General features: G+C 47.0%; 1 protein-coding gene and 1 long non-coding RNA gene across 2 annotated transcripts in view; one reads left to right on the forward strand and one right to left on the reverse strand.

Moving 5' to 3' along the window:
• Positions 1-16456, forward strand: part of IGFBP7 (insulin like growth factor binding protein 7) — a 77363-nt gene that overhangs the window by 39162 nt on the left and 21745 nt on the right. The window lies entirely within an intron of this gene.
• On the reverse strand, positions 12555-14610 carry LOC131823744 (uncharacterized). Its single transcript, XR_009350654.1, has 3 exons — positions 14198-14610; positions 13405-13700; positions 12555-13091 (listed from the first exon to the last, which is right to left on the reverse strand). It is a non-coding gene; the product is annotated as an uncharacterized LOC131823744 (long non-coding RNA).

The raw sequence follows: 16456 nt of genomic DNA on the forward strand, positions 1-16456 counted from the left end.
GGTCATGGGGAAGCTCTATTTTTAATTTCTTAAGGAATCTCCACACTGTTCTCCAAAGAGGCTGCACCAACTTGCATTCCCACCAACAGTGTAAGAGGGTTCCCCTTTCTCCACATCCTCTCCAACACATGTTGGTTCCTGTCTTGTTAATTTGGGCCATTCTGACTGGTGTAAGGTGGTATCTCAATGTGGTTTTGGTTTTAATTGGGAGCTCTATCCTTCTTTATTTTAATTGAAAGCCTTGAAAGAAGCAAGATGTCTGGGAAGGTGTTTTTTAAAAAAGAGAACTCGGTTATTAGAATGATCAGTATCAGGCAGAAAGCAAATGGGGTATTATGAAAGAAATTCAAGAGATAAAAGAGAAAGAAGGGAGAGTTTTGGGGAGAGTGACGTAGGCCCCTGAAGTAAGGCTGGAGAGTAAACTCGAGGGTCCCACGTGGTGCGAGAGAGAAGCCAATGAAGCCTGTGGTACTTTTCATACTTGCCGAGGGAGAAGCAGACCCCAGATGCCACTTCCTGCTCATGTTCACCTTGGAACCCATTCAGAGGGGGGTTGGAGGAAGCACACGGTAGTCAAACCATAAAATGGTGTTGTTCTGGGTCAGAGATGTGGTTTCCTAAGAGGAGAGCAGTTTGGAGCCGGCAGGGGAGCGGCGGTGGGAGCTCTGGCCTCAGGCGTGTTACTCACCTCCGCACCGGTCCTCACTGCAGTTCCCAGTCAACACCACAGGACTGGGCTGCCGGTCAGCTAAGATAATGGACACTTGGAAGGTTCTCCACAGATGGGCAGTGATGGTGGGCGAAGTTGGAGGTGGTGGTGATGACTGTGGTGTTGGATCTGGCTGGCTTACGGCCTGGCCAAGGACTGCGTACTCATGGGAGTTGACGGGACTACCCCCCCCCCAAAATAAAGCCCATGCCCGTCCTAGTCTGATCCTCGTGTTCTAGAGACCCTAGTCATCTTGGGGGGGTTCTAGAACATTCTTAAAACCACCTCCCTCCAGCCAGTGTTGGCAGTCCATCTAGAACAGCCGTTCAAGACAAGACCTTCTAAGCAAACTCAAAGTTTTGGAAGCCCTTATGGACCTGCCTTCCTGGTGACCCAGATATCCGCCCTGCCACATAGGCCACCATGCCGGCGTGGCTCCCCTGGGGCTGACCTGTTAGGATACTAGCCCCCTCTGCTGGGCTGGGCACTGGGTCTGTGGGCCGGGTCCCCAGTGTGGGCCCTTTATGGACTCCCACCCCCTCAGTGACCAAGGAGGGAAAAGAAAGGGTGGCTTTCCTGCCCTGTATGTTGGGGATCTGGGGTTGCTGTGTCTAAGCCTGAGTGACCAGTGCCAGACGTTTAAGTGTACAGAAGCAAATGTTGGTCAGCAGATGGAGGAAGGAGATGCCAGATGCAAGAGTCCCAGAGAGGCTTCCTACCGACCAACTCTCCTCTCCCTACCGTGCAGAACTCTCCAGGTGTGATGAGACACACGTGCGCTCCGTGAACAGCGTGGCATGTACCGTGTGACTAGGGGAGGCTTTCCAAAGGCCAGAACAGGAGGAGCATTCTTTGTACATTCCAGCTGGCGTTTCCACTGCAGATGTATCAAAAATACGTGCCTTCCGTAGGACCTGGCAGTGCGCCCTGTTGGGCATCACTTGTGGCCATCGTCTACTCAAGCTGCAGTCTGAATGGATACACGTACTTCCTTCAGCCCGACTTGGCCACTGCCATAGGCACATGGGCCGCCAAGGCACTTGGTTAACCTGGTGAGGCAGCGTGTGCGGAGCAGAAGAAACAGGAGCTCCTGTAAAATGAACACGTGCAAGCTGGCCTTTGTAATTAGCAGTCTGATTTCAGTAAATTACTTAATAAATTGAAATGTGTGTGTTGTACCACTCGACATTGATCCACAAGATTGATCACGTTCATTTTTCAGGATTTATCCATCTTAATCAAATAGGAAAATGCCCCAAGTTTCCCCCCACTCCAGGGTTCATGGCTTATTAACCCTCCCCCCAAACTGTCAGCTGCATTGAGATGTCTCCAGCATCTGTAAGAGAAAATAAAGGTGTTCTTATTTAAGCTTTTGGTTTTATATCCACACATTTTGATTTGAGAACAGTGATAGTCTCAGAGAGGTTTTGGCCTGCAGGAAGAGACTGAGAACTTTCCATCATTATAAATGTGTCCTGGGGCGCCCACCTCATTTAACTAGAGCATAATGCAGAGGAGTGATTTGGGACTGACTTCTTCCCACAAAGTAATCTTTTTAAAGGGCTTGCACTTTTTTTTTCTGTCCCCAAAGGGATTTGTTAAATGTGCTTGTCGGCAGGAAATGTGTTTTTTTGGTGATAGCCATAATGGAAATGTGTAGATAAACAGAATCTTGGCTAATATCATAAGACAATCAGACATTTTTTTTGGGGGGGGGTGGAAAGGAGGGCAGGATGGAGGAGACGGAGATAGGAAAACTTCTGTCAAATGCGAAAGGAGTATTTCTGGAAGAAAGAGAGACTCACCTAAGATTCCTGTAGGAAATCTAAGGAGAACTCCGGGGCTGAGGTCTCCTGATGGAGGAACTACCATTTGGGTTTTGTTGGAGGGGCCATGGGCAACCTCGAGGGACAGAAATCTCAGCATTTGGAAGTTCCCACAGTAGCCCAACCTATGGTTCCTGTCCAACTTCTCGCTGCTTGTTTGCTTTCTATATTTTTCTCTTCGGCTCCCTCCAGCCTGAAATAGTCCAAGAGACAAAAAAGGCATTTGGGGTTTCCACACCAGGTTGAGTTTCCTTCCCAGGCAAGCCAGTGTGTCTTGATGGTAAAGTTCTGTCTTGAAGCAGCACAATAGGAGGGTGTCATGGTGTCCTTCGTCCTGAGTCGTGGAAGCACACCAGGGGGAAGGCCTCTCAGGGGATCCTGCCCATCATCCAGGCACCCACCCCGAAGCCCCCCCCTAATGTCTGGGCAAGGGGCTCAGAATATTTCTCTAGTCTTGGCCAAAGAGTCTTCCTTCCATGGCTTTTTTTTTTTTTTTTTTTCCCTCTAGTGTCCTTAAGAAGGGCTCTACACCCAAGAGTGACAGTTGATAAGCTTCAGGGAATTCGCTTTTCATGTAAAAAGAAGTAACACGTTGAGAAATGACTGAAGAGAGAGGATACAGCGCTGTCCGTCAACTTTAAGAGCATTAGCAGATGATCTCAATGTAGACACACTTGCTCCTTTCACCTTGTCCTTGGAATACCTGAAGTTGCCTTGCACTTCCCTCCATGCCTTCCGCTAATCCCATTCCTGGCTTACGGCCGTGGTAATTTTGAGTTTGAACTGTGAAAATTCAACCCTTATTATGCTATCTCCTCCCTTTTAATATTTTCTTTCCTTCTTCCTGGGGAAAATGTGGTGAAAGAATCTATGCGTTCTTCGTTTCTTACCCCAGTCATGTGTGAATGAACAGGAAGCATTTCTGTCTTTATTATCTTTATTTTTCTCTGCCATTACTGCTGTATTCCCAGGCTCCTCTTGGCGTGCCTTCGCTTGTTGCTTATCCCAGTCTTACTAGCTTCTGTTTTTCCCAGTTCTCTTGGGTATCGTGTCTACAGGTCTTTGATGTAGGGAGAATGAGATCATGCACTGGTGACATCAGGCCTTTGACTGGAGTTTAGCTTTTCAAATGCTCAGGTATTTTTTTAGGCCCACTTAATTTGAAACCTCAACACATCTCCAGAGCAGTAATTCCCAAACTTGTTGAAATTGCAATGTCCTTTCCTTATATTTGGTTTATAGGACATCTTTCCTCCTTCGCCACCCTGCCAGTCCTCCGAGAAGAGAGTAACATTTGTGTCTGCTAATGTGAAAACAAGTAAAACTTTTGTTTAATTTTAAGGGATTCTTAAGACAGTATGACACTTATGTACTGGAAAAATTCTGGAGTGTTGCAAAAAAAGAATCACTGCCATAAATCTTGGAAGAAGGTCGTTTTAATCTCATGATTCCTTTTTTAAAAATTTTTATTTTGGTGGAAAATACATAACATGAAATCTACCCTCTTAACAATGTTTTTAAGTGTACAGTACGATGTAGTTAACTATGTGCACATTGTTGTACAGCAACTCTTTAGAAATTTCATGTTGCATGACCGAAATTCTGTACTCCCTAATTCCCCTTCCCTGCAGCCCCTTGGCAAGCACCATTCTACTTTCTGCCTCTGTGAGTCTGGCTCCTCATGTACATAAAATCATGCCGTATGTGTCCTGTGACTGGCTTATTTCACTTAGCATAGTGTCCTCGAGGCCCATCGAGGCCCATGCTGTTGTATGTGGCAGATTAATTTCCCTCACTAATAAAGTGTAAATACAAGACTCTTGAGGGGGGAAAAAGTCCCTTATATCTACTATGGGCTGTTTAAGTTTACAAATGCTCACAGTTAGGGCTTCTATTTTTAAAATCCTGGGGTGGGGGCGCCTGGGTGGCTCAGTGGGTTGAGCCGCTGCCTTCGGCTCAGGTCATGATCTCAGGGTCCTGGGATCGAGCCCCGCGTCGGGCTCTCTGCTCAGCAGGGAGCCTGCTTCCCTCTCTCTCTCTCTGCCTGCCTCTCCATCTACTTGTGATTTCTCTCTGTCAAATAAATAAAATCTTTAAAAAAAAAGCTTTAAAAAAATAATAAATCCTGGGGTGATAGAAGCTCTGATTATTATATAATGAGGAGGTAACATAAAAGATTCTAAGGTAGAAGTTACAAAGAGCATGTTAAGAATAGTCATTGGGGGGGGCACCTGGGTGGCTCAGTGGGTCAAGCCTCTGCCTTCGGCTCGGGTCATGATCTCAGGGTCCTGGGATCAAGCCCCGAATCGGGTTCTCTGCTCAGCAGGGAGCCTGCTTCCCTCTCTCTCTCTCTGCCTGCCTCTCCATCTACTTGTGATTTCTCTCTGTCAAATAAATAAAATCTTTAAAAAAAAAGCTTTAAAAAAAATAATAAATCCTGGGGTGATAGAAGCTCTGATTATTATATAATGAGGAGGTAACATAAAAGATTCTAAGGTAGAAGTTACAAAGAGCATGTTAAGAATAGTCATTGGGGGGGCACCTGGGTGGCTCAGTGGGTCAAGCCTCTGCCTTCGGCTCGGGTCATGATCTCAGGGTCCTGGGATCAAGCCCCGAATCGGGTTCTCTGCTCAGCAGGGAGCCTGTTTCCACCTCTCTCTCTGTGCCTACCTGTGATCTCGGTCTTTCAAATAAATAAATAAATAAAATCTTGAGGAGAAAAGGAAAAAAAAAGAATCATTGTTGGGGGTGCCCCGGTGGCTCAGGCATTAAGCATCTGCCTTCGGCTCAGGTCATGATCCCAGGGTCCTGGGATCGAGTCCCACATCGGGCTTCTGCTCAGCAGGAAGTCTGCTTCTCCTTCCCCCATTCCCCATGCTTGTGCTCCCTCCCTCTCCCTCTCTCTCTGTTTCTTTCTCTCTCTGTCTCTGTGTGTGTGTGTTTGTGTGTCAAATAAATAAATAATCTTAAAAAAAATAAAAAGAATAGTTGTCAGAAATATGTATTATCATCACTGCAGTCATCTTCTTGGGATTGAGCAATAATGGCCCAAATCAATAAATATCCATCCATGAAGACTCTGTATATGCGGGCATATTTTACCCTAACCCTTAGGGAAAGGACTTTATGACAAAAACAAAACAAACAAAAAACTCATTCTCCAAGATGTACTATGATTTTCTTTTTAAGATTTTTTTTTTTTTTAATTTGGCAGAGAGCACAAGCAAGGGGAGCAGCACAGGGAAAGGGAGAAACAGGCTCTCTGTTGAACAAGGAGCCTAACACAGGCCGGGATCATGACCCGAGCCGAAGGCAGGCACTTGTAAGGTGGCCAGGGATTAATTAATTCAAGAACAACTCTAGCTGACGATAGAGAAGGTTCAAAGATGTTGTATTGGTTGTTTATTGCTATGTAATAAATCAGTGCAAAACTTAACAGCCTAAAAGAATAATGAATATTTGTTAATGTAACTCACACATTTTCTGGGGGTCAGAAACTGGGGACTGGCTTCTCCGGGCGTTCTGGCTTGGGACCTCTCAGGAGGTTCCAGTCAAGATGTCAGTGGGATGGCGCCTGGGTGGCTCAGTGGGTTAAGCCGCTGCCTTTGGCTCAGGTCATGATCTCAGAGTCCTGGGATCGAGTTCCGCATCGGGCTCTCTCAGCAGGGAGCCTGCTTCCTCCTCTCTCTCTCTCTGCCTGCCTCTCTGCCTACTTGTGATCTCTCTCTGTCAAATGAATAAATAAAATCTTTAAAAAAATATATTAAAAAAAAAAAAAAGATGTCAGTGGGCACTGCAGTCATCTGAAGGTTTGACCGGGGCTGTAGGGTGTGTTTCCCCACTGGCTCCCTCACATGACTGTAGTCAGGAGGGCGTAGTTCCTCTTCACCTGGACTTCTCCACCGCAATGCTTGCGCATCCTGACAACATGGCGGCTGGCTTCTCCCAGAGCAAGTGACCCAAGAAAAAGCACAATAGAGGCTGCTATGCCTTTAATGACCTAGTCTCAGAAGTCCTATTTTGTCACTTGTACTGCACTGTATTTGTTAGAAGCCCACCCCATAGTCAAGGGAAGGAGAATTAGGCCCTGCCTAGAAAGGGAGGATTTGGTAAGGGGATGGGGAGACTCATGCAGCGGGAGATACACAGCAGACCTGGACTGACTATTCTAGTGATAATGCAAGGCAGGCAGAATTGGACACCAGTTCACATCTGTGGTTGACAGTCGGCTGGCGTGGGGCAGAGAGATCCAGGGGAACAACTGGCTAGCAGACCAGAGCAGTGAAGAAGGTTGGGGCCGTGGCTTTGACCAGGGAACTAAGATAGATGCCCTGGGCCAGCCCAGGAGCTTGGTGCTCTGGGAGGGAAGAAGCAGTTTTCCCAATCAGACTCTTGTTTGCTGTTGCCAAAATTGAACAGTTCACTAAAGATCCTTCCTCGGCTCAGCAGGAAGCTGGCTGAGAACCCAGACCCCACGGTTCTGTGAAGTAGGAGGAGGGCTGACATCTTGATGCCGTTTGCCTCTGGACTTGCCCCTTTGTACGTGTCCGTCTGTTGGCATTTTCGAAGCTTAGATTGAGCCCTTCTCTGTTTTCTCTGTAAAGTTAAGATTCTGGGGTGGCCTCAGTCTTTTCTCCAAAGCCCCTTTCCAAAACCTTAACTTTTGTTTACTGAGAAGAAATTTGCCTACATTGCCTCCGTAGACTGAGTTCATTTGTCTTGAGGGACGAATCAGAGTTTCGAACTAGTCTCTTTGGCTCCAGCTGTCTTGGCAGAGGCCAGGGGAAGATAGTTTTTGCTTATGTGTGTGCTTGGGGAGGATTTCTTTCTTTGTTATTCTGGCTCAGCCATAGCCCGTGGGTGAGCCAGCACCTGGGACCTTGACAAGCCTCCATGCGTGGGCTGAAGTCACGTGGGGAGTTCTGGCCAGTAGTAGTACCGTCTGTGATGTTCCCGAATTCCAGAGTCGTCTGTGGTTTTCCAAATTCAAGACTCTGGGGACTTGGGGGAATTACTTTCCTGGAGCCATCCTTATCTGGTTTGTTCATGTTCTACTCATGCAAATTAGACGTCTTCCCACAACAAAACTCTGTGCTGCCCATTTTGCTTAAGAAATGGAGCTGTGGATGCTGAATGGCTTTGCTCAACAGCTTTTTAAGCTCTCAGCTTCATACCGTTTGATGGTGGCCGGTGGATTGAGAACAGACATACTGTTTTTCCCAGTTAATAGTAAAGCGCAAGGAGATAAATTTGGTTCTAGTTTATTTTTTTTTAATTTATTTTTTATTTATTTTCAGCATAATAGTATTTATTATTTTTGCACCACACCAGTGCTCCATGCAATCCGTGCCCTCTCTAATACCCACCACCTGGTACCCCAACCTCCCACCCCCCCCCCGCCCCTTCAAAACCCTCAGATTGTTTTTCAGAGTCCATAGTCTCTCATGATTCACCTCCCCTTCCAATTTCCCCCAACTCCCTTCTCCTCTCTAACACCCCATGTCCTCCATGTTATTTGTTATGCTCCACAAATAAGTGAAACCATATGATAATTGACTCTCTCTGCTTGACTTATTTCACTCAGCATAATCTCTTCCAGTCCCGTCCATGTTGCTACAAAAGTTGGGTATTCGTCCTTTCTGATGGAGGCATCATACTCCATAGTGTATATGGACCACAATTCCTTATCCATTCGTCCGTTGAAGGGCATCTTGGTTCTTTTCACAGTTTGGCGACCATGGCCATTGCTGCTATTAACATTGGGGTTCTAGTTTTCATGGCTGCCAGCATCCAGTAACGAGTTAAGGCAAATGGCTAACACCCCACCCCCCAGCCTCACCTGTAAAATACCTAAAGTCTAAAGTTAGTGCCTATATGATAGTTGAAGAGTATGAAAACATTAACAGAAAAGGATTTTCTTTTTTACCAGAAGACGCAAATCTCAGTACCGCTTCTTGTCCCACTAAAACGGCCCCATCCCTCCACTGGAAGTTTCCTCTCCATGTGGAATCTACAATTCTTCTTTCATGTTTGGAAACAGATTTTTAAGTTGATCTTTTCACTTAAAATCTAGTATAAATGTTTTTATTTTTTAAAAGATTTTATTTATTTATTTGACAGAGAGAGATCACAAGTAGGCAGAGAGAGAGGCAGAAGCAGGTTCCCCTACCCCCGAGCAGAGAGCCCGATGTGGGACTCGATCCCAGGACCCTGAGACCATGACCTGAGCCGAAGGCAGAGGCTTAACCCACTGAGCCACCCAGGAGCCCCTGGTATAAATTTTTTAACACCTTTGGATAACTGTGGCTTATGCTTTGCTGTTTTGTTTTGTTTTGTTTTGTTTTAATCCATCGTTTCTAATACAATAATATTGCTGGTCAGTGTGGACTTGCTTTTGCACTTGGAAGTGTTTGCCCAGCCCCCACTCCGGTCTCTCCCACTCAAAGTCTGACCAGCGACCCTGGATTTTTGAATCTTCTAAATTGACTAATAAGCCAGCATTTTGCTATAGAGCCAGTCTTTATCTCTTGTCTCCTGGGGCTTTATATAAGTTTTTAAATGAGATTGCTACTTTTTATAGATTTTTAAACATATGATCTATGTTAGTATAAGGGAAAAATACAGAATCAGCCCTTTTTTCTGGCCCTTTGATTGCTTTCCTGAGTAGCTGAGTCAGCAACATAAGAAAGGCATGCCTAAGCGTTGACCTGTCTATATCTATGGATGGTTGAGGATGACGTTTCAAGGCCACGGTTAACAGAATCTTGTCGCTTTAACCCTTCCCAAGTGCCAAAACATGCCTTGTACAAACTCTGGGATAGGAGCGTTATATACAGCTGCCTGGCACCCCCCCCCCAAAGTGTTTTTTAATAATCAACACAAAGTAAACCACTTTCTTGGAATGGTTCCTAAACTCATGCTATTTAAACCTTTTTTTTTTTTTTTTTAAGATTTTATTTATTTATTTGATAGAGATGACAAGTAGGCAGAGAGGCAGTCAGAGGAGGAAGCAGGCTCCCTGCTGAGCAGAGAGCCCAATGTAGGGCTCAATCCCAGTACCCTGGCATCATGACCTGAGCCAAAGGCAGAGGCTTTAACCAACTGAGCCACCCAGGTGCCCCATGCTATTTAAACCTTTGCATAAAAATATGCAACCTGGTGTGTGATTTGATAGAGGCATTGCTTCGCTCAGCTACTCAATTGTGTACTGAGTCCGTGCTGGGCCCATGGGACAGAAGAAAGGACTAGAGGAAATTGACAAGTCCTTACCAGGCACTGAGCTCACCCTCTGACGTGCCATGCAGACACAATCAGAATGCCTTGTGAAAATGCTAGGATAAGGGTAAATATAGAGAGCCCTGGAGAAATCAGAAAGGAGCCCCCATTCTAAATTGGGTGGGGGGAGGTGTGTGATAAGGAGTGGAGGGAGATGAGGAAGGAAAATCTGTTCAAATGATAGCTGAGGGTGCCTGGGTGGCTCAGGTCATGATCCTAAGGTCCTGGGATCGAGCCCCACATTGGGCTCTCTGCTCAGCAGGGAGCCTGCTTCCCCCCTCTCTCTGCCTGCCTCTCTGCCTACTTGTGATCTCTGTCTGTCAAATAAATAAAATCTTAAAAAAAAAAAAAAAAAGATAGCTGAGACCAAAGGATATCTAGTAGGAGTTAACCAAGCAAAAGTGGGGAGGAGTGGGAAATTAAGGGGGTGGGGATGGGGGATTGTTCCAGAAAAAGGAATGATATATGTAAAGCTTAGGGGAGAACAGGACATTTGAGGAAAACAAAAAGCTCTTTATGGCTGGCGTTTAGAGTTCAGGTGGGATGTGGCCAAAAAATATATATATATATATGAGGCTGAGATGATACTCAGGGCCTGATATTATTTATTCTGGATTTTATGGTTTAGTAAATGTTTTCACATAGGGCCCTTACCCTCTTTCTAGCAACTAAAAAGTTCTTCTCAAGATGAAGATGTAAATCTAAAACATAATCTATCCCATTTTCACTGTGATAAGGATTGCTTGGCTCTACCCAGGAATGTTTACTAAGTGTTAACGTTGAACTTTAAAGTTCTCATAGGATTCCTGCACATATAAGGTACTTTCCAAGAATATGGCATCTTCTTCATGATTTGTTGCCGGGAATGGCCAGCAGTCCCTGTACCCACGGATGAACCGTTACTGTAAACTTTGCTGCGAGAGGAGAAGGAAAGGGGCTCAACACCGAGACACAAGACTCTTTGCTCTTTTTTGCTCCCACTTTTATTGGTCCTTCAGGATAATCGTAAGTCTTTGTCACTGTTTCTCAAGCATGTGATGTGTGACAGGGGGTCTTACTGAAACCAGGAGAATCTGTTTATAGGAAAGATATGACATGCTAATCTGCGTGTTCCATGAGTTCTGCTAAACATAGCCTAGGGGACAATGCAGACATGTCTTAGATCACAGGGCGGCTGTTTAGGTTAAGAAAGCTTCAGGGAACGCAGCTCCATAGGGCCTTCCTACGGCAGAGGAGTCACACAGGCCTCGCCATTCTAAAGGCCTGTGCCCTTCTCTGAAACCTTCCCCGGCCCCCAGCGGCCTCCGTGTTACCTTTTAGCAAGCCAGGTGTTATGGCTGATTTCATGCTCTACATTAACCCCAACAATTTGTAAGACAAAACATGAAGTGTATTTTCTAATACTGATTGTCACATTAAACATTTATTGAAACCATTAAAATGCAATAAAAATGGGCTGCAGTTTCCAGATTGTTTTACTCCAAGAACTGGGTAGGACTCTAACCGTATGGTTGCAGTGGGGTGAGTGTCTGCCCAGCACGCAGTATAAGGGGGATAATTTTCACCTATCCGGAGCTGTAGGTCTAAACTACCCAGAACCACTCAGATAATCACCTCTGAAGCATTTCAGGCCAGAGTGTGAATGGTGAGCCATGATCTCTCTTTAGGATTCTGTGGGACTCTTCTCCAAAATGGATTAATGTTTTTATTCTCTGTTGCCTTTTCCTCAGTATAACTTGTAGACATCGCTTATCTCACTGGTTGACGTTGAAAACCTCTGCAGTCTAGTTTGGCCTCCAGTTCTCAAGATTTCTTTTCCTTCTCTTGCAACAAAACAGAGCAAGATGGAACATTTCAGCCATCATGGATCATGTTGAGAGGCGACATGGAGGCTTAGGGTTTGCACTCAGAAAAAATAGAGTCATGTCCTAGCTACACTACTCTCATTTGGGTGACCTTGCACAAGCCACTGAACCTCAGCTTTTGTATCTGTAAAATGACTAGCTTATCTCACAAGATTATTGGGAAATCAAAAATAAAGTAATAGATAGAAAAGTTCTTTGTGGGGTATAAAGCGCAATACAAGTCTTACTTAGTTTTCCTGCAAGTAACACCTCCTTTCTTTGGGCACACTAATGCCTTTGCCTGCTGTCTCCTCACCTGCCCCATCCACCACCTTGAACTTCTGCAAGCCCCTTTCTCTTCTATGAATTCAGTTCCTTATATCATGGGACCAGACACATTCCATCCATATCATAATTGCTTATCTACCTGTGTATCCGGCCACACTCTCTGTATTGGGAACCCGTATCAGGTCCACGCCCTGTTTTTACCTGCTTTGTGCCAATGCAATGCCGAAATTCGGTTTAGTTAATATTCACTGTGGACTGTTCTAGCCTTTTGTGCCTTTTTTCATCGGGATTTTCCCTTACAGAATCAATTCAACTAGGCAACAGTAGAAGTTAGTGTTATAATTACAGGGATGGATATTAAAGTTAATGATGATTAGATGACATTTTTTCTTTTGATATCACCTAATTATTAGGAATGAAATCTCTGGCCAGGCCACTTTTACATCTGGTGATCAGCGTATTCCAGTAAGATCTGTTCTTTAAACATCTTCTGAGTGTTACTAACATGACATTGGGAAAGCTATGTCAAAGCTACAGGATATTTGTGGAATTGTTATTCCTCAGTATTACTGTGTAGGTTAAGAGACTGCTTGCTCATTTAAAAAAGAAAAACTAGGGGCGCCTGAGTGGCTCAGTGGGTTAAGCCGCTGCCTTCAGCTCAGGTCATGATCTCAGAGTCCTGGGATCGAGCCCCGCACCGGGTTCTCTGCTCAGCGGGGAGCCTGCTTCCTCCCCTCTCTCTCTGCCTGCTTGTAATCTCGGTCTGTCACATAAATAAATAAAATCTTTAAAAAAATAAAATAAAAAAGAAAAATTAGAACTGTCTGAATGGGATTAATCTCCACTCCCGAGATCATGACCCTCACAGGCCAAGTGTGGGTGGAAATACGGAGAGAGGTTCATGATTAGCCAACATACTTGTTCTTACTTACTTGAGTCTCCTTTGAGTTTTCTTCTCTTCAAATATCTGACGGGTTCAAAACCATAATCCTGGGGCGCCTGGGTGGCTCAGTGGGTTAAAGCCTCTGCCTTCGGCTCAGGGCATGATCCCAGGGTCCTGGGATCGAGCCCTGCATCGGGCTCTCTGCTCAGCAGGGAGCCTGCTTCTTCCTCTCTCTGCCTGCTTCTCTTCCTGCTTGTGATCTTTGTCTGTCAAATAAATAAATAAAAATCTAAAAGAAAAAAAACATAATCTTCCCCCTGGACTAGAAGAGCCTTGGGTTACTTTTCCGTCTCCTCCCCATTGTTCACAAGCAGAACAAGCATGAACCCCCTTTGTGAACAGGCCCCGTCTTTGAAGATTCCAGCTTCCTAAAGAGGTCACACGTTTTGCTGGAGGTTTTTCCCAAGAATGTAGTCAAAAGACAAGGACCGAGGGAGCGCAAACTGCAGGTTTTACGTCAATTTCAGGAAGACTGAGAACATTTTCTTCCCCAGGTTTAGAAAGAATGAGTTTTCTTACTTTTATGTGTGGTCGCTCTGAAGAGGTGCCAAATCTGAGGGCCCAGCTGCTCGATGAGGAAATTATTTTTCTTCACTCAAACAAAAGAGTAAGCTCTCGAAGCCCGGGCCTGACGGTGGCTCTAACAGGAACGCCTGTGGTGGAGGAAAAGGCTGATTCCGTCGGGGCGAGGCTTTCACCTCACCTGTAGGATTCTTGGCATGCCGTTGTTCCCAGTCCTCACAAAGACACACTGTCTTCTCGTTTAAAACCCAATCTGCTCTTGAAACCGTGAAAACTTCCCGTTTTTTCCTGCACTGTAAATAGAATTAACAACTTAAGGAAAAGAAAACAAGAAAAACCAACAAAACAAACAGACAACACATAGCACTGCTGCCTGCAAATAACCAATGTGCCAAAGCAGAGAGTCTGGTCCTAGAACTACTGGTAAGGGCAGCAAAGGGCATTCCCATGTCCCCAGGTCCCTTCTAGTAATGACTCCCCTGTCACGGCTCACACCCACCCGGTAAGAGCCAGCAGGATTTGCCTCCCTAATGAAATCTGTGAAATCCTTATTCAGGGGGCACCTGGGTGGCTCAGTGGGTTAAGCCTCTGCCTTCAGCTCAGGTCATGATCTCAGGGTCCTGGGATCAAGCCCCACATCCGACTCTCTGCTCGGCGCAGAGCCTGCTTCCCCTCTTTCTCTGCCTGCCTGTCTGCCTAATTGTGATCTCTCTCTCTCTCTCCCTGTCAAATAAAATAAAATCTTTAAAAAAAAAAAAAAAATCCTTATTCAGAGTTCTCCAGCTCCTACCAGAAAGTTCCTCCTGAGCTGAGATCAACCAGACATACTCATTTCTCTGAATCTTCGGAGCAGTGTTGTTTGGCACTGGTGAGCCCCATCAAGCAGTCTGGCTAATCCACGGTGAGCCCCATCGAGCAGTCTGGCTAATCCAAGTCCAGACAGTCCACCGCATGCACATCTAGCACCTTCCATGACGTGAATCTCCTCCCAGCACTCAGGAAGAACGGCTTGCATGCGTGCCAGAACACAGAGCACGTTTGGAAAGCAAGTACCCGGTGGCACCCGTCACAAGGGCCCAAGACACACAGATGAGAATTAGCCCAGAAGGTAAGGAGAAGTGTCCTGCTCTGGCTTGAGCCTCAGGAACAGCCCTGGAAAATGCAGAACATGGGAGAAGAAACTGGAAATTCTGTCAGGAAGCTGGGAGGCCATCTGAGAACACTCAGCAGAGCAGCTGCAGACAGAGGCTGAGTCTGGGGGCAAATAGCTGAGAGCGTTCGAGTCTGCGGACACAGCGGAGGAGAACAGGAGATAACCAGAGGGCACAGTGCAAGGCGGGCGCACGGAGACAGAACAGGGGAGCTGTTGTGGGCGGCTGATTAACGTCCGGGGTTGTCTGCCAAGGAGGCAACTGTAGCCATGAGCTCTGAGAAAGAACAAGGCTGGGGCCTGAAGGGAAAAACCTCACCAAGTAAAAATGCCAGGCGCCCGGTGCGCCGTTCCTCTGCAGCCCTCGCCCCACACCCCAGCCCCGAGGGGACTGTTTCCTCACACAGGGGGGTCCTGGGACCCTGCTCCTGGACCTCTTCAGACCAAGACCAATGTCTTAACGGAGGCGAGCAAAGGGAAAGGGTCCGGCTCTCATGGGATTTTCAGTAGGCCCCGCCACTAAGGGTGCTGCCTGCCAGGAAGGGGGGAGTTAGGAGGCAGCAGAGGGGCAGGGGCAGGGCTGAGAACCAGCTGCTTTATTTTAGGAAAATGACCCAGAAGGAGAACTGCTAGGAGCCAGGGTAGCTGGGAGCTTCTGACAAAGCTTCAGACATGGCCCGACTGTGGCTAGAGCAGGAGGAAGCCAGCTGGATCGTGTCGCTATTCTCTGGTGTCCATGCCGGTCACCAGAGCCGGCTCTCTAGAGTCTTCTCTCTCCCTCCCCAATGATTGCATCTCCCAGGGCCCCTCGGTCTCTCCCCGAAGACACTTGGACGTGTTCTGTCTTCCAGCCTGGGTTCATGGCCTCTTGGCTCCCCGCCCGCCTTCTGTCTGTCTGTCTGTCTGTCTTCCTCATCATCTGCGTGTCCCCGGCTTGGAAGTGGTGTTGTAACCAAGTGCTTCTGCCTGGGGAGTTTTCCACAAGCCCCAGTGCCAGACCCCACAGCCAGCCCAGTGAGCCACTCCGGGCGTGCCGCCCCGGTGTGGGCACTGAGTGCCCGGGGGTCCAGTGTGCGGCGGATCGGCAGCCTCCAGGGAAGGTGCCACCCCTGGAAGGCCAGGTCCCTGCCCCAGCGCTCACCCCGTGTCGGCCCCGGGTGTCTGGCTGCTGCTGGACGCCCCTCTGTGAGATGACCTGTGCCAACAGAACAGGTTTCCTCTTTCTGATTAACTCCTGCTCTGAAAGAACGACTCTCTACTGGCCTGTCGGCTCCCCCAAGCTTCCAGAACAGCCAGCCCGCCTGAAGTGATTTGCTGGGACCCCTACAGCGTCAGGCTGTTCCTGGACAGAGTGGAGCTACAGGCAGCGTTCGAGAACATCTGTTTCTTTGGGACGGACCAAAGGGTAGTCCTTGTTCAGGGTGCAGGACCTGTGGACAAAGACGAAGCTTTGAGGTGGGTCACCTCCAAGCTCCGGAAGCCTTTTTCTTACACCTTGGGTCAGGAAACATTTCCTGATGCCTGACCATTGCTGGGCGCTGGGTGTGTGTGGAGGGGAGAACGGGAGTGAGCAGGGACTCATCCCGGGGGAGCTCACGGTCTGGATTTTTAGGAATCCCAGAATCAGGTGGCAGAAAAGAGCCCCACGATGGAAACTTCCCCACCCGTTTCTGTGCTCACGGAATAGGAACGAGCAGCCAACATTTTGCATATGTTGGATTTAAGGTGAGTCATAGTCCAGACGGGACAGGCCCATGAACTGTAGAGAAAAGGAATGTCCAAGACCATGTTAACAAGTTACGCCCACATAACTAGGGAGCTGCCCTTCAGAGTGTACTGCATATAAAGTCAGTTCTTCCAGAGGCTCCAACCAAGTAAAACTCTAGCCCGCTGATTTAA

This window comes from Mustela lutreola, chromosome 1 (genome assembly GCF_030435805.1).
Source record: "Mustela lutreola isolate mMusLut2 chromosome 1, mMusLut2.pri, whole genome shotgun sequence".
Lineage (NCBI taxonomy): Eukaryota > Metazoa > Chordata > Mammalia > Carnivora > Mustelidae > Mustela > Mustela lutreola.